This window comes from Protobothrops mucrosquamatus, unplaced genomic scaffold, assembly GCF_001527695.2.
Source record: "Protobothrops mucrosquamatus isolate PMUCROS unplaced genomic scaffold, P.Mucros_1.0 scaffold1229, whole genome shotgun sequence".
In the NCBI taxonomy this organism is placed as follows: domain Eukaryota; kingdom Metazoa; phylum Chordata; class Lepidosauria; order Squamata; family Viperidae; genus Protobothrops; species Protobothrops mucrosquamatus.
Window position 1 is genome coordinate 2,947 of NW_015387436.1, and position 15,708 is coordinate 18,654.

The window sequence follows — 15,708 nt, forward strand, 5'->3', positions numbered from 1 at the left end:
GGCATTTTCCCATCCTCTCCAAATCTATTCCTGAGGACTATCCAGATCTCTGAATAATATATGCTGGTAAATATCCTAGCTCTGGAAGATTACAAAGTTCTGTGACTGTAGGTACATGGGGTTCCCTAAGTAAACAATAGGAAATAGTGACCTTCCTCATAATAACGAAAATAAATTGAAAATAAAAATTATCTGTCATCTGCTCACTGGTCAGTGATTCATTAAACCCTGCAATAAATGATATTTTTGAGTTGTATTGCTTTACTTTTTGATACTGTGATCTTAACCTTCTTCCCTTCTGATAGCTTTTGCTGTCTTCAGCATCACTTTACCTGCAGCAATAGCTGGTTTAACTTTCAATTACTCTGTGAAAAGAGAACCAAATGAACAGATGTGGTAGGGTTGCTCAAGCAGCTGGTAGCAGGCTGTGAAGTCTTTCTTCTCCAGAATGCTACTTTGAATGTAAGCCAATGCCATAATGACAAAAGTCATTCCAAGCTGATAGCTGTTCAGTAGGATGTGTGAAAATGTTAAGGGACCAAAGGTCTCTGTGCAATCCCTATTGGGCAACTATATGCCACATGAAAATCAGAGCCAGGAATAGCATTTTCACTATCACTGGTTGGAAAGGTTTTCTAATTTGGCTCATCTTTGACAAGTACAAGTGTTACTGTCTACCTTTTAAACTTTTTTGAATAATCTGCAGTATAATGTCAAGGAGGATGAAGTAGGAGGAGGACATAATGTATATAGGGACTTTATAGCTGCAAAGAACAATGTCATGTACTGATGATTATTTATGCAATCAAGGAGTTGCATGGTATTCTGAATGATTTACATTCATTATAGACAACAACTGCATTTCTTAATAATTGACACATAGCAATTAATCTACAAATTCTAATGGCAATCAAAGGCTTGTATACACAAGTAACGTGTCGTACATGATGTATCCGTCACACTCCTTTAATCCCAGTACTACAGGTAGCAGTTAAGACCTGTTTGTACCTATCTGTGAAAAATACTTTGCTAATATCACCACCACCACCATCATTAAAACCTGTCCTCAATTTTTTTAAGTTTCTCTTGTTAAAAAAAGAGTTTAAAGAGTGTTTTTTTTTGGGGGGGGGAGGGCAGTGTACTGTATTTTACCTTAGTTTGTTGTTGGGAGTTGGCTGAGAGATTTGTTTATGGTTAGGCAATAGCAATAGCACTTAGGCTTATATACAGTGCTTCACAGTGCTTTCCAGCCCTCTCTAAGTGGTTTACAGAGTCAGCACATTGCCCCCAACAATCTGGGTCCTCATTTTACCGACCTCAGAAGGATGGAAGGCTGAGTGAAACCTTGAGCAGGTGAGAATTGAACTGTCAAACTGCTGGCAGCCAGGAGTCAGGATAAGTAGTCTGCAATACTACATTCTAACCACTGCACCACCACGGCTCTACATATATACATATACATATAAAATATCACATTGGTATAAGTATTTCGACCCTTTGCAACAACACTTGAAATTTAGCTCATGTGCCTCCCATTTCTCTTGATCGTTGCTAACATGTTCCTACACTTTGATTGGAGTCGACCTGTGGTAAATTAAATTCATTGGACATGATTTGGAAAGGCACACACCTCTCTACAGAAGGCCTCAAAGCTGACAATGTATTCTGTAGCAGAGCAAAAGCCACGAGGTCAAAGGAACTACCTGCAGAGCTCAGAGACAGGATTATTGCAAGGCACAGATCTGGGAAAGGCTGCAGTAAAATTTCTGCTGCACTGAAGGTTCCTAAGAGCACAGTGGCCTCCATAATTCTCAAATGAAAGAAGTTTGGCACAACCAGGACTCTTCCAAGAGCTGGTCACCTGGTCAAACTGAGCAATCGATGGAGAAGGGCCTTAGTAAGAGAGGTGACCAAGAACCCGATGGTCATTCTGACTGAGCCCTAGGGATCCTGTATGGAGATCAGACAGAAATTCCAGAAGGACAACCATCACAACCTTCCACCGATCTGGGCTTTATGGCAGAGTGGCTAAACCAGAGGTCCCCAACCTTTTGGGCACCAGGGACGAGTTCCGTGGAGAAAGGGTTTTCCACAGACCGGAGGGTGCATGGTTTTGTATGCTGCCTGCATCCCACGGATGGAGCTTTGCTTGTTTGTGCGGACCGGTTGCTGGCATGCCGCGGCCCAGTACTGGTCCATGGACCAGGGGTTGGGGACCCCTGGGCTAGACGGAAGCCTCTCCTCAGTGCAAGACATCACAGGAGTGGCTTGGGGACAACTCTGTAAATGCCCTAGACTGGCCCAGCCTGACTTAAACCCTATTGAACATCTCTGAAGGAATGTTAACTGAGCTTGAGAAGATTTGCAAGGAAGAATGGCAGAAAATCCCACAATCCAGGTGTGCAAAGCTTGTTGCATCTTACCTCAAAAGACTCAAGGCTGTAATTGCTGCCAAGGGTCCTTCAACAAAGTACTGAGTGAAGGGTCTGAATACTTATGCCAATGTGATATTTCAGTTTTTTTCTTTTTAATAAAATTACAAACATTTCTAAAATTGTTTTCACTTTGTCATTATAGGATACTGTGTGTAAATTAATGAGAAAAAAATGAATTTCAACAACTGTAGAATCAGGCTGCAGCATAACAAAAAGTGATAAAAGTGAAGAGGGTCTGAATACTTTCTGAACTGCAAAAATATAGAGAGAGATTGTTTGAGTTGATTTTTAATAAAACTTAAAAAACTAATACAAAGTAATATAAAGAAAAAAGAAAAGAGAAAAAGCAAAGAGAAAAAATACATGAAAAGAAAAAAGTTAAAAAAAATAGAAAAGAAAAAAGATACCAAGAAGTGGCTTCTGATAATCTTCACAGCAGTTATTAAATACAGTTATACTTTTAACATCTCTCTCTAAAGTTACATCATTATACTCTTCTTTTTATAATCTATCTTGTCTAATCATCAAAGCCATAAACCACAACTTTTTTTTCATTTTTAGCAAAAAGTCCAGAACAGGTTTCCCCACTCCAATAAATCAATACTGTCTTTTCTCTAATCAAAGTTAATATATATGAATTTCAGTAAGATCTGTCGATTTCACCAACCATTCCTCCATAATAAGTAGTATGGAACCTTTCCATGTAGGAGTAGGAGTTACTTCATTATTCTCTCTCTCTCTCTCTCTCTCTCTCTCTCTCTCTCTCTCTCTCTCTCTCTCTCTCTCTCTCTCTCTCTCTCTCACACACACACACACACACACACACACACACACACACACACACAGAGAGAGAGAGAGGGACATACAGGTATTTCAGCCTGTGATGATTAGAATCATAATGTGGAAGGGGAGATAGCGGTCATTGAGTTCAATCCCATGCTCAGTGCAGGCATCCTAATTAAACCATCCCCAACAGATACTTGTCAATCCCTTCTTGAATACATTCCACAATGGAGAGTAACTCTTCTGTAGGTAATTAGTTTTATTGTCAAACTGTTTTTACTGTTAAGAAGCCTTTCCTAACAACCCAAATCTATTTTTCCACATGTTGATGGCAAATAGGGATGTCCCGTCCAATAACAGAACAATCCAATGTGCCACAGAATTTTCTGTTTTCCTCCTGGTACGTGTAAATCCAGCCGTTCTGCAGGCGGTTTATAGTTTTGTGAAAATAAATAATCTGAAACAGGAGATTATCTTCCTCTGATTCAGTCTTCTCATGGAATTATCTTCCTTTAAATGTTGAAAAACTTGCCTGAAAGTGCCCTTTCTGAAATAGTTCCCACGTCAGAAACTAAAGCCACTAGGGTGTCATGAATAGTTGAAAACAAGTTTTTGAGGATAAAAGTATCCCCTACTTAAAAGCCAGTGCATCTTAAAATGTGTGGAGTAACTTGTGCTCAATGTACTATGATTAGTGAACCAGTTAATTCATACTAATTAGTAACCACCAACTCCTCCCCAACTCTTTATTGCTGCGTGCCCAGTGCAGTTTTTCTTAACAGGAAGCATCTAGAAGATACAGGTAGTCCTCAACTTACACCACAATTGAGCCCAAACTTTCTGTTGTTAAGTGAGATTTATTAAGTGAGTTTTGCCCCATTTTACGACCTTCCTTGCCATAGTTGTTAAGTGAACCACCACAATAGTTAAAATAGTAACATGGTTGTTAAGTGAATCTGGCTTCCCCATTGACTTTGCTTGTCAGAAATTTGCAAAAGGTGATACACATGACCTTGGGACCCAGCAACGGTTATAAGTATAAACCAGTTGTCAAGCATCTGAATTTTGATCACATGACCATGGGGATGCTGCAGTGGTCATAAGTGTGAAAAACGGTCATAGGTCAATTTTTATAGTGACGTTGTAAATTTGAACGGTCACTAAATGAACTGTTGTAAGTTGAGGACCACCTGCACTGATCCTGGAGCTACAGAAAATGTTATAGAAATTAAAATATAAACAAAATTCCATTATTGTCCGAATAATACATTACACAGTTTTCAAAATACTTCTTTGTATTTTCATTCTTTTTTCCTTCCTTCAAGCTTCATGATATAGTGTTGGATTTGAACTTGGACATTTGGATTAAAAACCAGTCCAGTAATAATGTTCACTGGATTATTTGAGGCACTTTTTTCCCCAAAGGCTCACTCTGATGGTGACACATTTATTAAAATTGTAATATGTTAATATTAAATTTTATATTTAATACGGTAAGGTTGCAAAATAGCATCTGACATCTTAGATACTTGTGTTTATGTCCACACCCATGTATCCAAAATCTGGTAAGGCTGCCAAAATTGAAATGATTTCACCATTCTCAAATGATGATGATGATGATGATAATAATAATAGAGTTGGAAGGGACCTTGGAGGTCAACTAGTCCAACCCCCTGCTCAGGCAGGAAACCCTATACCATTTCAGACAAATGGCTGTCCAGTCTCTTCTTAAAAACTTCCAGTGTTGGAGCATTCACAACTTCTGGAGGCAGGTTGTTCCACTGGTTAATTGTTCTAACTGTCAGGAAGTTTCTCCTTAGCTCTAGGTTGCTTCTCTCCTTGATTAGTTTCTATCCGTTGCTTCTTGTCCTGCCTTCAGATGCTTTGGAGAATAGCTTGGCTCCCTCTTCTTTGTGTAAGATGTTGCTTTGTAAACAAGATGTTGCCATTAAATTGTTAATAATAAAATACTGTATATGGGGATGGGATGGAATATGTCACAACTGTTGGTGATCTTGTGAGATTTAAAATTTTGTAAACAAAAGTTGCTGACTACACTATCATGCAAAACAAGGCAATGGCATTAGACACTTGAAAAAACTTCTGGCTACTTTCTTATTCCAAAGTGACTCTATCTTATCTCATCTGAGCAAAATAAAATTGTGATAAGCTTAATAATACAAATTGCAAATGGGATTTAGTACAGCAGAATGAGATTATCTTCATTAACTGATGCTCAGTGCTTAGGTGCTGTTTCTCTTTCCAAGCTTCTCTTGAAGAGCTTCAATCTTTCTTTAGCCCCCACCATGTTATTTAGGAGAAAAGATTGGGGGGGAGTGCAATTTAGTTTGCATGTGATTCTACTGGCATTTAGAACTCACGGCAATTTTTCTCCCCATAGGAAATTAAACGTAAATGTAAAATAATGCATTGTACTCCTGGGTGCTTAAGATCAGAGAAAGAGGACAGGAAAAAGAAATGTTAAGAGCTAGAATAAATGCCAATGTGATCTTGTCAAGAGCTTTTTTAAAAAAAGAATCAAATGTGGCCTCAAGCTTCTTTTGTACGTCCACTTAATCCAGAAAAAGTATTTACTTCTCTTATAGAAGCTGCTAAAAACTTGATAGGTCTGATAAGCAATTTTTGTTCAGGTCTAAAAAGCAGAACTCAGAGCATTTTTTTTTGAGTGCTTGATCTGAAGATCTTTAAGGCCCAAACTGGAGATTATGATATGCACTTAGCAAATGTCTACCTCCTCTACTGAGGTATCAAGTGCATAAATGTTTTGATGTTACTTATATGCATTCCTCTACTACATATCCTATTCTGCAATCTTTAGGTAGGAAACAAATAAAGCAGTATTGCTAGAATCCAAAGAAACCATAGAACTAAGGTGGCTCAGATCTACTGGGGATCTAGTTCTCAAGGAGAAGAAGAGTAGAGAACAGAACACAATATAAGAGCTGCCAGTTTTGGCAAGATTTAGATATTATGTTGCCTAATAAGCCATTCCAGAGTAACCCTGTTATAAGATGGGCAGCCAATAAATTTTACAAATAAAATAAAATTAATTTCAAGATAATACTCTCTACCAAAAATATATGCAGTTTCAGTTGAGTGAAGAACCCTTACTAGCCAACATTGCTTATGGTTCTCTATCTATCATTTGATTTGTGCATATTCTCTAGACTGGTTCTCGCTGCTTAAAGCAATTTTTGGATTTGTTTATTCCATGATTTTTTTTCATTTCAGCATTATATATTGGGAGAGGCAATATATAACAAATCTTGTATTTTGCCAAGTAAGATTTCTGATCTATAGTAAGATGTATTTTTCTTACACAAGGGAAATCATGATATAGTGCAGCGTGTGACTTTTGTACACAGTGAATAAATTTTTCAATGGGAGGATAATGAGCCTACTTATATAAACAGATACTAATGGAAAGTGAACAAATGAGGAAAAAGTTGGATGTAGCATTGCTTTGAAATCCAAGATTTTAGAAATGATATTATATAAATTAGAAACTACATTTAGATTTTCATATGTACTTCCTTTACATGCTGGTCATTTACAGAATGTAAGAGGTGAGCCCTTACTCCAATGAACTTAAAGTCTAAAATTCTATAGAGAAAAAGAAAGGGGAAAAAATCACATTGAAGGCAGAGGTAGAACATGTGTGATTTACTGCCTATTCAAAAGGGCAGCTACTTAAGGGCATAAGCTTTCCATTCCTTTTACCAGTTAGTCTCTTTTGGAGATGAATGTCTTGAGTTCTGTATCAGGAGTAACTAGTTCACCAATTGCTTCTTACATAGATATAAAACAACCCTTTTACATCTGTAAACTGCTTGAAAGGGAACTATGAACTCCAGTGTCCAAAGGTAGAATCTGACATCAGATCATAGGTATGCTGGACTAATTCCCTTAATGGAGGTTTTCAAATGCAAGATGGTTGTCCACTTCTCAGGGATGATTTAAAAGGTTCTTTCATTCAGCAGAAATTACTTTAATTGATCTATAAGAACTTTCCAGCTTGTACATTCTATCACAGGGGTGTTAAACTGCCAGCCCAGGGGCCGGATGCGTCATGCCGAAACTGCACCCACCCCATTGCCGGCAATGGAAAAAAAGTCACGATACGTCACAACACATCACGTGACGTTGCGAGTTTGACACCCCTGTTCTATCATTCCATATTTCTGAGGTAGTTCCCATCCTCAAACATCTCCAAGGAGCATACCAGGCTATCTGGGTGGAACTGGGAATCTGAATTCTTGGGATTCCAACTACCAATCCAGAAAACTTCCCAAATTATTTTTGCATTGTCTAATGCAGGGGTGTCAAACTGCCGGCCTGTGGACTGGACGCGTCACCAGGAAACCACGCCCACCCCATTGTCGGCAATGGAGAAAAGGCTCCAATACGTCACACAACGTCACGTGACATCGCGAGTTTGACATGTCTGGTCTAATGCATCATGAAAGCATCTAACCAGTTCATAGAATCAATTGGTCAGGAATCAATTAAACAAATCAACAGAAAAGAAACATTTTGTACCACAATCCTAGTTATCTCTTCTTCCTGACATAATAATGAATCTATAGCTTTCCAGTGCTTGGGTCATTTTTTGTCCTATGCTTGGTATGGAACAATGAGACTCCTTTAGTGCAGCTCAGCTATAAATTATTTGCATTAATAAAAGTGTAGATAAGAAGGGCTTATTTCTTTATCTGATTTTTCTGAACACAACCTAAGACAGTATTAAAATTAAGAAGACAGCATGTGTTGTAATTCCAAAGTTCACAATAACTAAGCTACAGGAATGGCAGCGCTACAACTGAGTACTTCTCTTTATAGTGTCTTGTTAGCATGTTTTAATTGGACACAGCTTCTAAGCTAAGCTTCACTACACCTGGTGATTGGTTGTTTCAAGTTGAGGCATTTGGGCAAGCTGGAGGCAAAAAGGTCAAACAAAATAATTCCACTCAGGATGACATTTTCTCCAGCATTTGTGAAGTAAAATCTGGGGCATGATCAATTAATGATAAGGAAGTAAGTCATTGAGTGGGAGTACCATTTATCTGAAGACAATTTGACTACTTCAGTTAATTGGCTTAGGTAGGTGTAAATGCTATGGTTCTAACATCAAGGAAGATCACTGTCATCTGTCGCAGTAAATTGACTGTCATCTGTCACTCCTCTGAGAAAAGACTAATTAGCTGTACACAATTATTACAACAACCTTACTCAAAATGCATATGTTTACACAACTCTCTCAACCTTTAGAAAATAGAACTGCCAAACAAACTCCTTTTTTCTTCTTATTGCTATTTAATGTCAACTTCCCTCATTATGTTATGAATAAGAGGCACAAGCCAGCCAAAGTAACACACATGTTTGAGAGACTAACCCTATGCGTTGATAATTACTAAGTTCAGTGAACTAAGCCAGGTTCAGTGGCATTCAAGCAGTAATTTCTCAACAGGAGGAAGGAAGGAAGGAAGGAAGGAAGGAAGGAAGGAAGGAAGGAAGGAAGGAAGGAAGGAATTTTTTCTCTATATACTATTCAATAAAAAAGGTAACTCCTGACATTTGATCTTTCCAATCCTAGCAAATAGGAAAAGAATGATGTGAGCAATAGGAAAAAGTTTCACACTACAATGATAGTATGCCCTACAATGATAGTATTAGAGATCAGGAGAAAACATTGTTTGACTGACATTTTAATTATTATTTGCCCCTTCCCTAGAATTATCATCTTTGGACTACAAACATCTGGATGGCTCCAGATAACAGCAATGAGATACAGAAGATGAACTCTTTACTGCTATAAGAGGGGTCGACAGTTTTTTTCCAGCCCAGGTCTAATAGCTACCTATTTTTGAAAGGAACATGGATTTTAGATTTTTATGCCCCTCCAAATTTTGCAATGCAGTTTTCCAGTCAAAGAAATGTGAACATTCAAGGAAATTACTTATAAAATTGTATGCATTGAAGGAAATTACAGACAAAAAGGCTTAGAGCAAACTGCTTGCAAACAAATGAGTGTATTAGGAGAAAACATGTATGCAAATTTTTGATGTGAAGTTATTTTTAAAATTCCATAAGCTGAAGCAAAAGCAGAGCAGAATGAACTTGTGCATAAAACATGTGAACATTATAGAATATGAAACAGATGGATACATCCATCTCTATCAATGCTATATTATGGAAAAATGGAAAATAAGAAATTTCTTTCTCATTCATTTTCTTTTCTCTCAAGTAAGTGAGCTTAGAATTGCAACCCCCAATGATCTGCTTAATGCTGTCATTAAAAATAACCATTGGGAATTAAAAGAATAACCTTTTGCCAAAATGTTCCCAAAGTCATTGCCTTTGAATCTTTTATTCCATGATAAGGACAGGAGATGTGGTACTTTGATATTTTAGAACACAGGTGGGACACCTAAGAACAAAGGCCACTCAAACTGAAACTCCCTCCATGACCTCAGGCCAAGAAACTAACTTCCTGCATAACCTGGCTGTGGAGAGAAGCCAACTTTATTGGTCACTAGGATCACAGACCAGTATGAATACTGCTGGAGCAACTAGAATCTTCACTAATATGCTCAACAGCTAACTAACTGCATGTTACTGGATAAAAGATCTTACACGATTTGAAATTATGGGGTTTTTTTTCCCCCAAAGTTCCTGCTTGAATAGAGTGTTTGATTTTATACCACCTGACATCCTGTGCAGTTGTACTCAAATTCTGCCCAGGTTGCTCCTGGTCAATATGGATTTGACAATATGACATCTGAGTCCTTTTATTCTTGGCGATACGTACTTTGATGTTATTTCACTTCAAGGTGTTGCCTTTATTCTCCTTAAAATGATGTTTTCTCACATCTCTAGGCTTCCTTCCAGTTGAGTAGAGATAATTACTGAATTTGTGAAATTACACCTCTGTTCCTCTAACTGCAGAACTAATTTGCTGGAGTCTGCTAAGACAGGAAGCTCGGAAGTAGAATCTTGGACTATCTCAATGAGGTTGCAGTGTTTTTTCTAGCTTCTGCTTCAGTTAAAATATATTGACAGGGGAAATCAGTCGATTGCTGCTTAATGGGGGGGCTGGGGTGCTTAGATGTAAGAGCACAGCAACATTGACTGGGGCCAGTTATAGGGAGCAAGTGACTCTCTTGTTAAAACAATTTTATTGTCAATCGATCTGTTTTCAGGCATAGTAAAAAGTCTTGCTTATGACTTCTATACATAGCTTGAAACAATCTGAAAGATCTTTTTGATTATTCTTAAATTATTTTTATATTAACCCTTTTGAAAATATGTAAAGGAAATTCAGAAATATGAAACATGAAGGCAATAAACAGGGAGTTTACAAGCATCAGAGAATTACAGTAGGTTACATTGCTCAATACTTAATTAATTGGTTTCAAGTAATGGAAATGTACTATATTGTTTTAAAAGTTACAGATTATTGTTAATATCCGAGCAATATATAAAATATCAGCAAGAGTGGCCAACACAATATAGCTCATAAAATAAGATTAAAAATTACAATAAATTCTATCCAAGCTACTAAACACTTTTTTTTCTGATTTTATAGATCATTTAAAGCTACTACTATTAAGACTTTATGTTTAGAGAAATTCACAATTTAGATATGGTTCAAGCACGTAGATAGAATTATAATCCGAAACTGTTTTCCGTTGAGTTAACTTCTATGTCATATTTACAGCGTTATCTTGGATGTTGAGCATACTCCCATAAGAGATATTCTTCCACAGAATCTGAAAGATTTTACAATCCTTCCTTACAACTCTGTCCAGGCAAAGAAGTCTTCAGAAAAAAAATCTGCCTCTATCCTAGGATAGGGATATGCAAGTAGGCTTTCTGGATAGCTGCTTCTAGACTTTGAGATTCCTTTCTAAGATACATCAAGCTAACTCTCTACCTGCTATACCTCCTCTAGAAGCAAAAATATTTCTATTTAGTGAATATGAGATGGCTAAGCTGCTGAGTCGAACGGGTTACTTTATATTGTTTCTAAATTGTGCTTTTATTGTGTTTTAACTGTCATCATAACCTTATGTGTATCTAATTGAGGCACAATCATGCCCCAGCAATGTCTTTTTGTTCTTATCTGTACAAATATTGAATAATACCTACCCTAACACAGGTTTTGTTATGGATACAGTCTGATTCACTTTATCAAAAGTTCTACCAATGCAATCATCCTTAAAGGAGGGAATCAGCTTGTCATCTATTGGCCACTTTAGACTGGTGTGAATATGTCCCCTCCCTCCAGTCCCTGGACATTGTCTTCCAGGGCCATTTTACTTTGGCAGCTTTTCTCTTGTATCCGCCAGGTCTCTGCTCAGAGGCCTGGATCAATAAATCAAACTAGCTGGATCAATCAAGCAGCTGCACAGTGGAATCTAAACCAACTTATAACACTGTTGGGATCTTAAACTCATGTCTGAGAACTCAACTGATATTCTGACATCCTTTAATCATACTAATATAAAACATTTGCATCAGCCTATATTAAAGGCAGCCGGATTGAAAGAAGAATAGTGTGGTCTTAAATATGGAAGAAGAAGCATCAGTAATCTATACAATGCTGATGATGCTATCTTGATAGCCAAAAATGCAAAGGCTATACAAACTCTAGTAATAAAACTTAAGGGACAAAGTAAAAAAAAAAAAAAGGTCAAAAATTAAATATAAAGAACCCCAAACTAATGACAACAAGTAAAACAACCAGCCTTAGAATTTGCTATGTAGATATTTAAGCAATGGATAGCTTCTGCCTTTCAACAGTAAAGGAACAAACAGAAAAGAAATACTCTGCAGACTAGTACTTGGTAGAGCAGCCATGAAGATCTTAGAACAAGTATTCAAATGCAGTGATGTGTCTGTACCTACGAAAATAGAATTGTGCAACTCATAGTATTCCCTGTGACATTCTATGGAAGAGAAAGTTTGACTTTGAAGAAGCAAGATAGGAAGAGTGCTGAAGAATGATGTTGAAGAAGACTCCTGAAAATATAATGGACAGGCAAGAAAATAAACAAATGAATCAAACAAATCAATCCAGAGTTCTCAATCAAGGCAGAAATGACCAGGCTCAGATTATCCTACTTCAGATTTTCTGGGAAAGGCTCTAATGCTGGGAAAGATGGAAGGAAAGAGAAGAAGAGGATGACCAGCAGCAGTGAGGAGGGATTCAGTACAGTGGTGATGAGTGCACCATTGGAAGACATGAAAGACCAGGTTAGGGATGGATTGTCATGAAGAATATCTGTGTGGTCACAAGAAGTAAAAAATGATGCAATGAAACATAATCAGTGAAAACAAAGCTTGTTTAGCCATTAAAATGACAATGAGAAGTATCTAAAAGTGAGCTTGGTTGTTTTGTGGCAGATGTTTCATTACCCAAACTAGGTAATATCATCAGTGCTAGTCCTGATGTTAGCATTGATGATGTTACTTAGTTTGGGTAATCAAGATCACGTGAAGTGTTAATGGCACTTTATAATGCCTTGGTAAGGCCACACTTGGAATATTGCATCCAGTTATGGTCATCGCAATGTAAAAAGATCTTGAGACTCTAGAAAGAGTATAGAAAAGAGCAACAAAGTTGATTAGGAGACTGGAGGCTAAAACATATAAAGAACAGTTGCTGGAATTGGGTTTGTCTAGTCTAATGAAGAGAAAGACGAGGGGTGACATGATAGCAGTGTTCCAATCTCTCAGGGGCTGCCACAAAGAAGAGGGGATCAAGCTATTCTCCAAAGGACCATTGCTTCAGGACAAGAAGCAATGGATGGAAACTAACCAAAGAGAGAAGCAATGTAGAACTAAGGAGAAATTTCCTGACAGTGAGAACAATTAACCAGTGGAACAACCTGCCTCCAGAAGCTGTGAATGCTCCAACACTGGAAGTTTTAAAGAAGAGACTGGAGAACCATTTGTCTGAAATGGTATAGGGTTTCCTGCCTGAGCAGAGGGTTGGACTAGAAGACCTCCAAGGTCCCTTCCAAAACTATTATTGTTATTGTTATTGAAAGGTCTGCAAGAAAACAACCAAGCTCAGGGTTGAAATGACCTGTTGGTTCTCTCTGAGTTAGTTCTCTTCTTCATTTTTTTCAGAAAGGACTTCTATGTTACATCAATGTAGCATTCTTTTCAAAGCAAGTTTCCCTCCGGTACTTCCATAAATCAATATAGATGCAGGCCAGCTGCTTTCTGGGCAAGTAGTTGAATAGGGGTGAAGCATGGCCAGCAAGAACAGAGTTCGGTTATGCTTGAGGACTTCTGAATATGCTCAGCATGTAAAATTATGAATAGCAATTTAGATCTGCATACTAAGCAGAAAGTAATGTGCAGAGTGGTGCTTAAAAGTTTGTGAACTCTTTCAAATTTTTAATATTTCTGTATAAATATGATCTAAAATGAGATCTGTTCTCCATAAAGGTCTTAAACTATATAGAGAATTAAACATACAAGTAAAAAAACATATTTGTTCATTTCTTCATTGAGGAAAATGATCCAAAGCTACATTTTTGTGTATAGCAAAAAATATATGAACATTTGCTTTCAGTAAGTGGTGTGTCCTTCCCTTGGCAGCAATAATGGTAATTAAATGTTTTTATAACTATTAATCAGTCCTGCATAATGGCTTGGAGGAATTAGAGAAAACAAAGCAGGGCCGAACCATAATACTTCCATCACCATGATTTATAGATGGATAAGGTTCTTATGCTGGAATGCAGAGTTTTCCCTTTCACCTAAGTTCTCTTTTGCTCTCATTTGACCATAGAACATTCTTCTGTAATATCCAATATTCATAAAGTGGCTAAACTGAACATTTTTCAATGTGATTAGAAAATAAGTTCAGCTGATTTAATTTCCTTATTAAAGGCTCCCCTGCTGCTGAAAGCAAAGATGTGATTTCACTTGGCTTCTGGTGCTCAAACTTGTGGGAGGCCATTATTTTATGGTCTCCTTGGAAGAAACTGCCCTTCAGGACACTCGTGGGCATTCTCCCATTCTATCCTCCACAAAGATTTGAAGGACTGATCCACCTTAATTCTTCACAATGGTTGTCATCTCTGCTTGTTCACAGAGACGTCTCCAGTCATCCATGACTCACCCTGGAAATCTAAAACACCTCCTATGTGGTAGCCCTCCTACAATTTACACTGTGGAGGATTCCTATCATCCAATTTTTAGATGTGTTGGACAATCAGGGATTAGTATTTGGTGAGATTTTTCCTTTGCCTGCAGCGCAAAAGAAAAATAAATTTTGAAGTGGGTTTTAGGACTTAATCATGTTCCAATCAATCTTATGTTTTGGAGCATTTTTTTCTGTTAAAGACTAAATTCCAGATTTGCTGATCCCTTTAACGTGGAAAAGTGAAAGGTTTTGGAATTATAATATCTATCTACTTGTTGGTCTCTTGCTTTTTTACCTACTGTTGTATAGTACTTTTACTGAAATAGATATAGTATATAAATGTCTATAATTGTCTAGTATAAATCAAAAATTTTAGTTTTTGCTAAAAGACGCAGCCAATACTCCTGGAAAATAGAAGGACACAGTTTGGAACAGGTTAGAACATTTAGATACCTTGGGGTGGTTTTCCACTCACAAGGGACATGGAAGGCACACCTGGATCATACATTGCAAGCAGCCAATAGGTCCTTAAATGCAATCAAACATTACTTTTACACAGGTGAAGGTCAATTAGTACCTGCTGCCTTAAAATCTTTCGAGGCCAAAACATTGGCGCAAATTCTATATGGGGCACAAACAGGAATCCTTGCAAAGAAAAACTTGCTTGAAACCATACAAACCAAATTCCTGCGAGCCATCTTAGCTGCACCCAAAGGAACCCCAAATGCCCAATTAAGAATTGAGACAGGCATGCCCCAAATCCAGGTAAGAACCTGGAAGATGATGATCATTCACTGGCTTAAAATGCATTTCTTTCCAGAGGGACTGTCCCCGTTAGTGCGCACTGACAACTTCCCTTCCCCTGAAAGCAGGCGATAGATCATAAACTGGGCTTTTATGGGCTCTCTTCGGTATTCTTAATGTCCCTAGGCTTTGACCAAGCAAAGCAAGTAGTATCCAATAGAATAAAGGATATGGAGTTCCAAGGAGAACTAAATAGGTTGCCTTGCCACAGTAGGGATAGAATCAAACAGGGTGTGTGGGAATCAGCAAGATATCTGAATGATCTGACCTTCCCAAAACAAAGAATAGCTTTCTTCAGAGCCAGATTTAACATTCTTCCCTCAGCACTCCTCCAGGGCAGGTATAAGAGAACACCAATAGCAGAACGGGTATGTATATGTGGTAAAGGAGAAGTCGAAGCCATCTCACATGTTTTATTGTACTGTGAGTTATACCAAGTTTATAGGACAGCATATATTCTCCCCTTATTAGAGAGATTGCCAGGGAGGGCAGACAATTTTTATG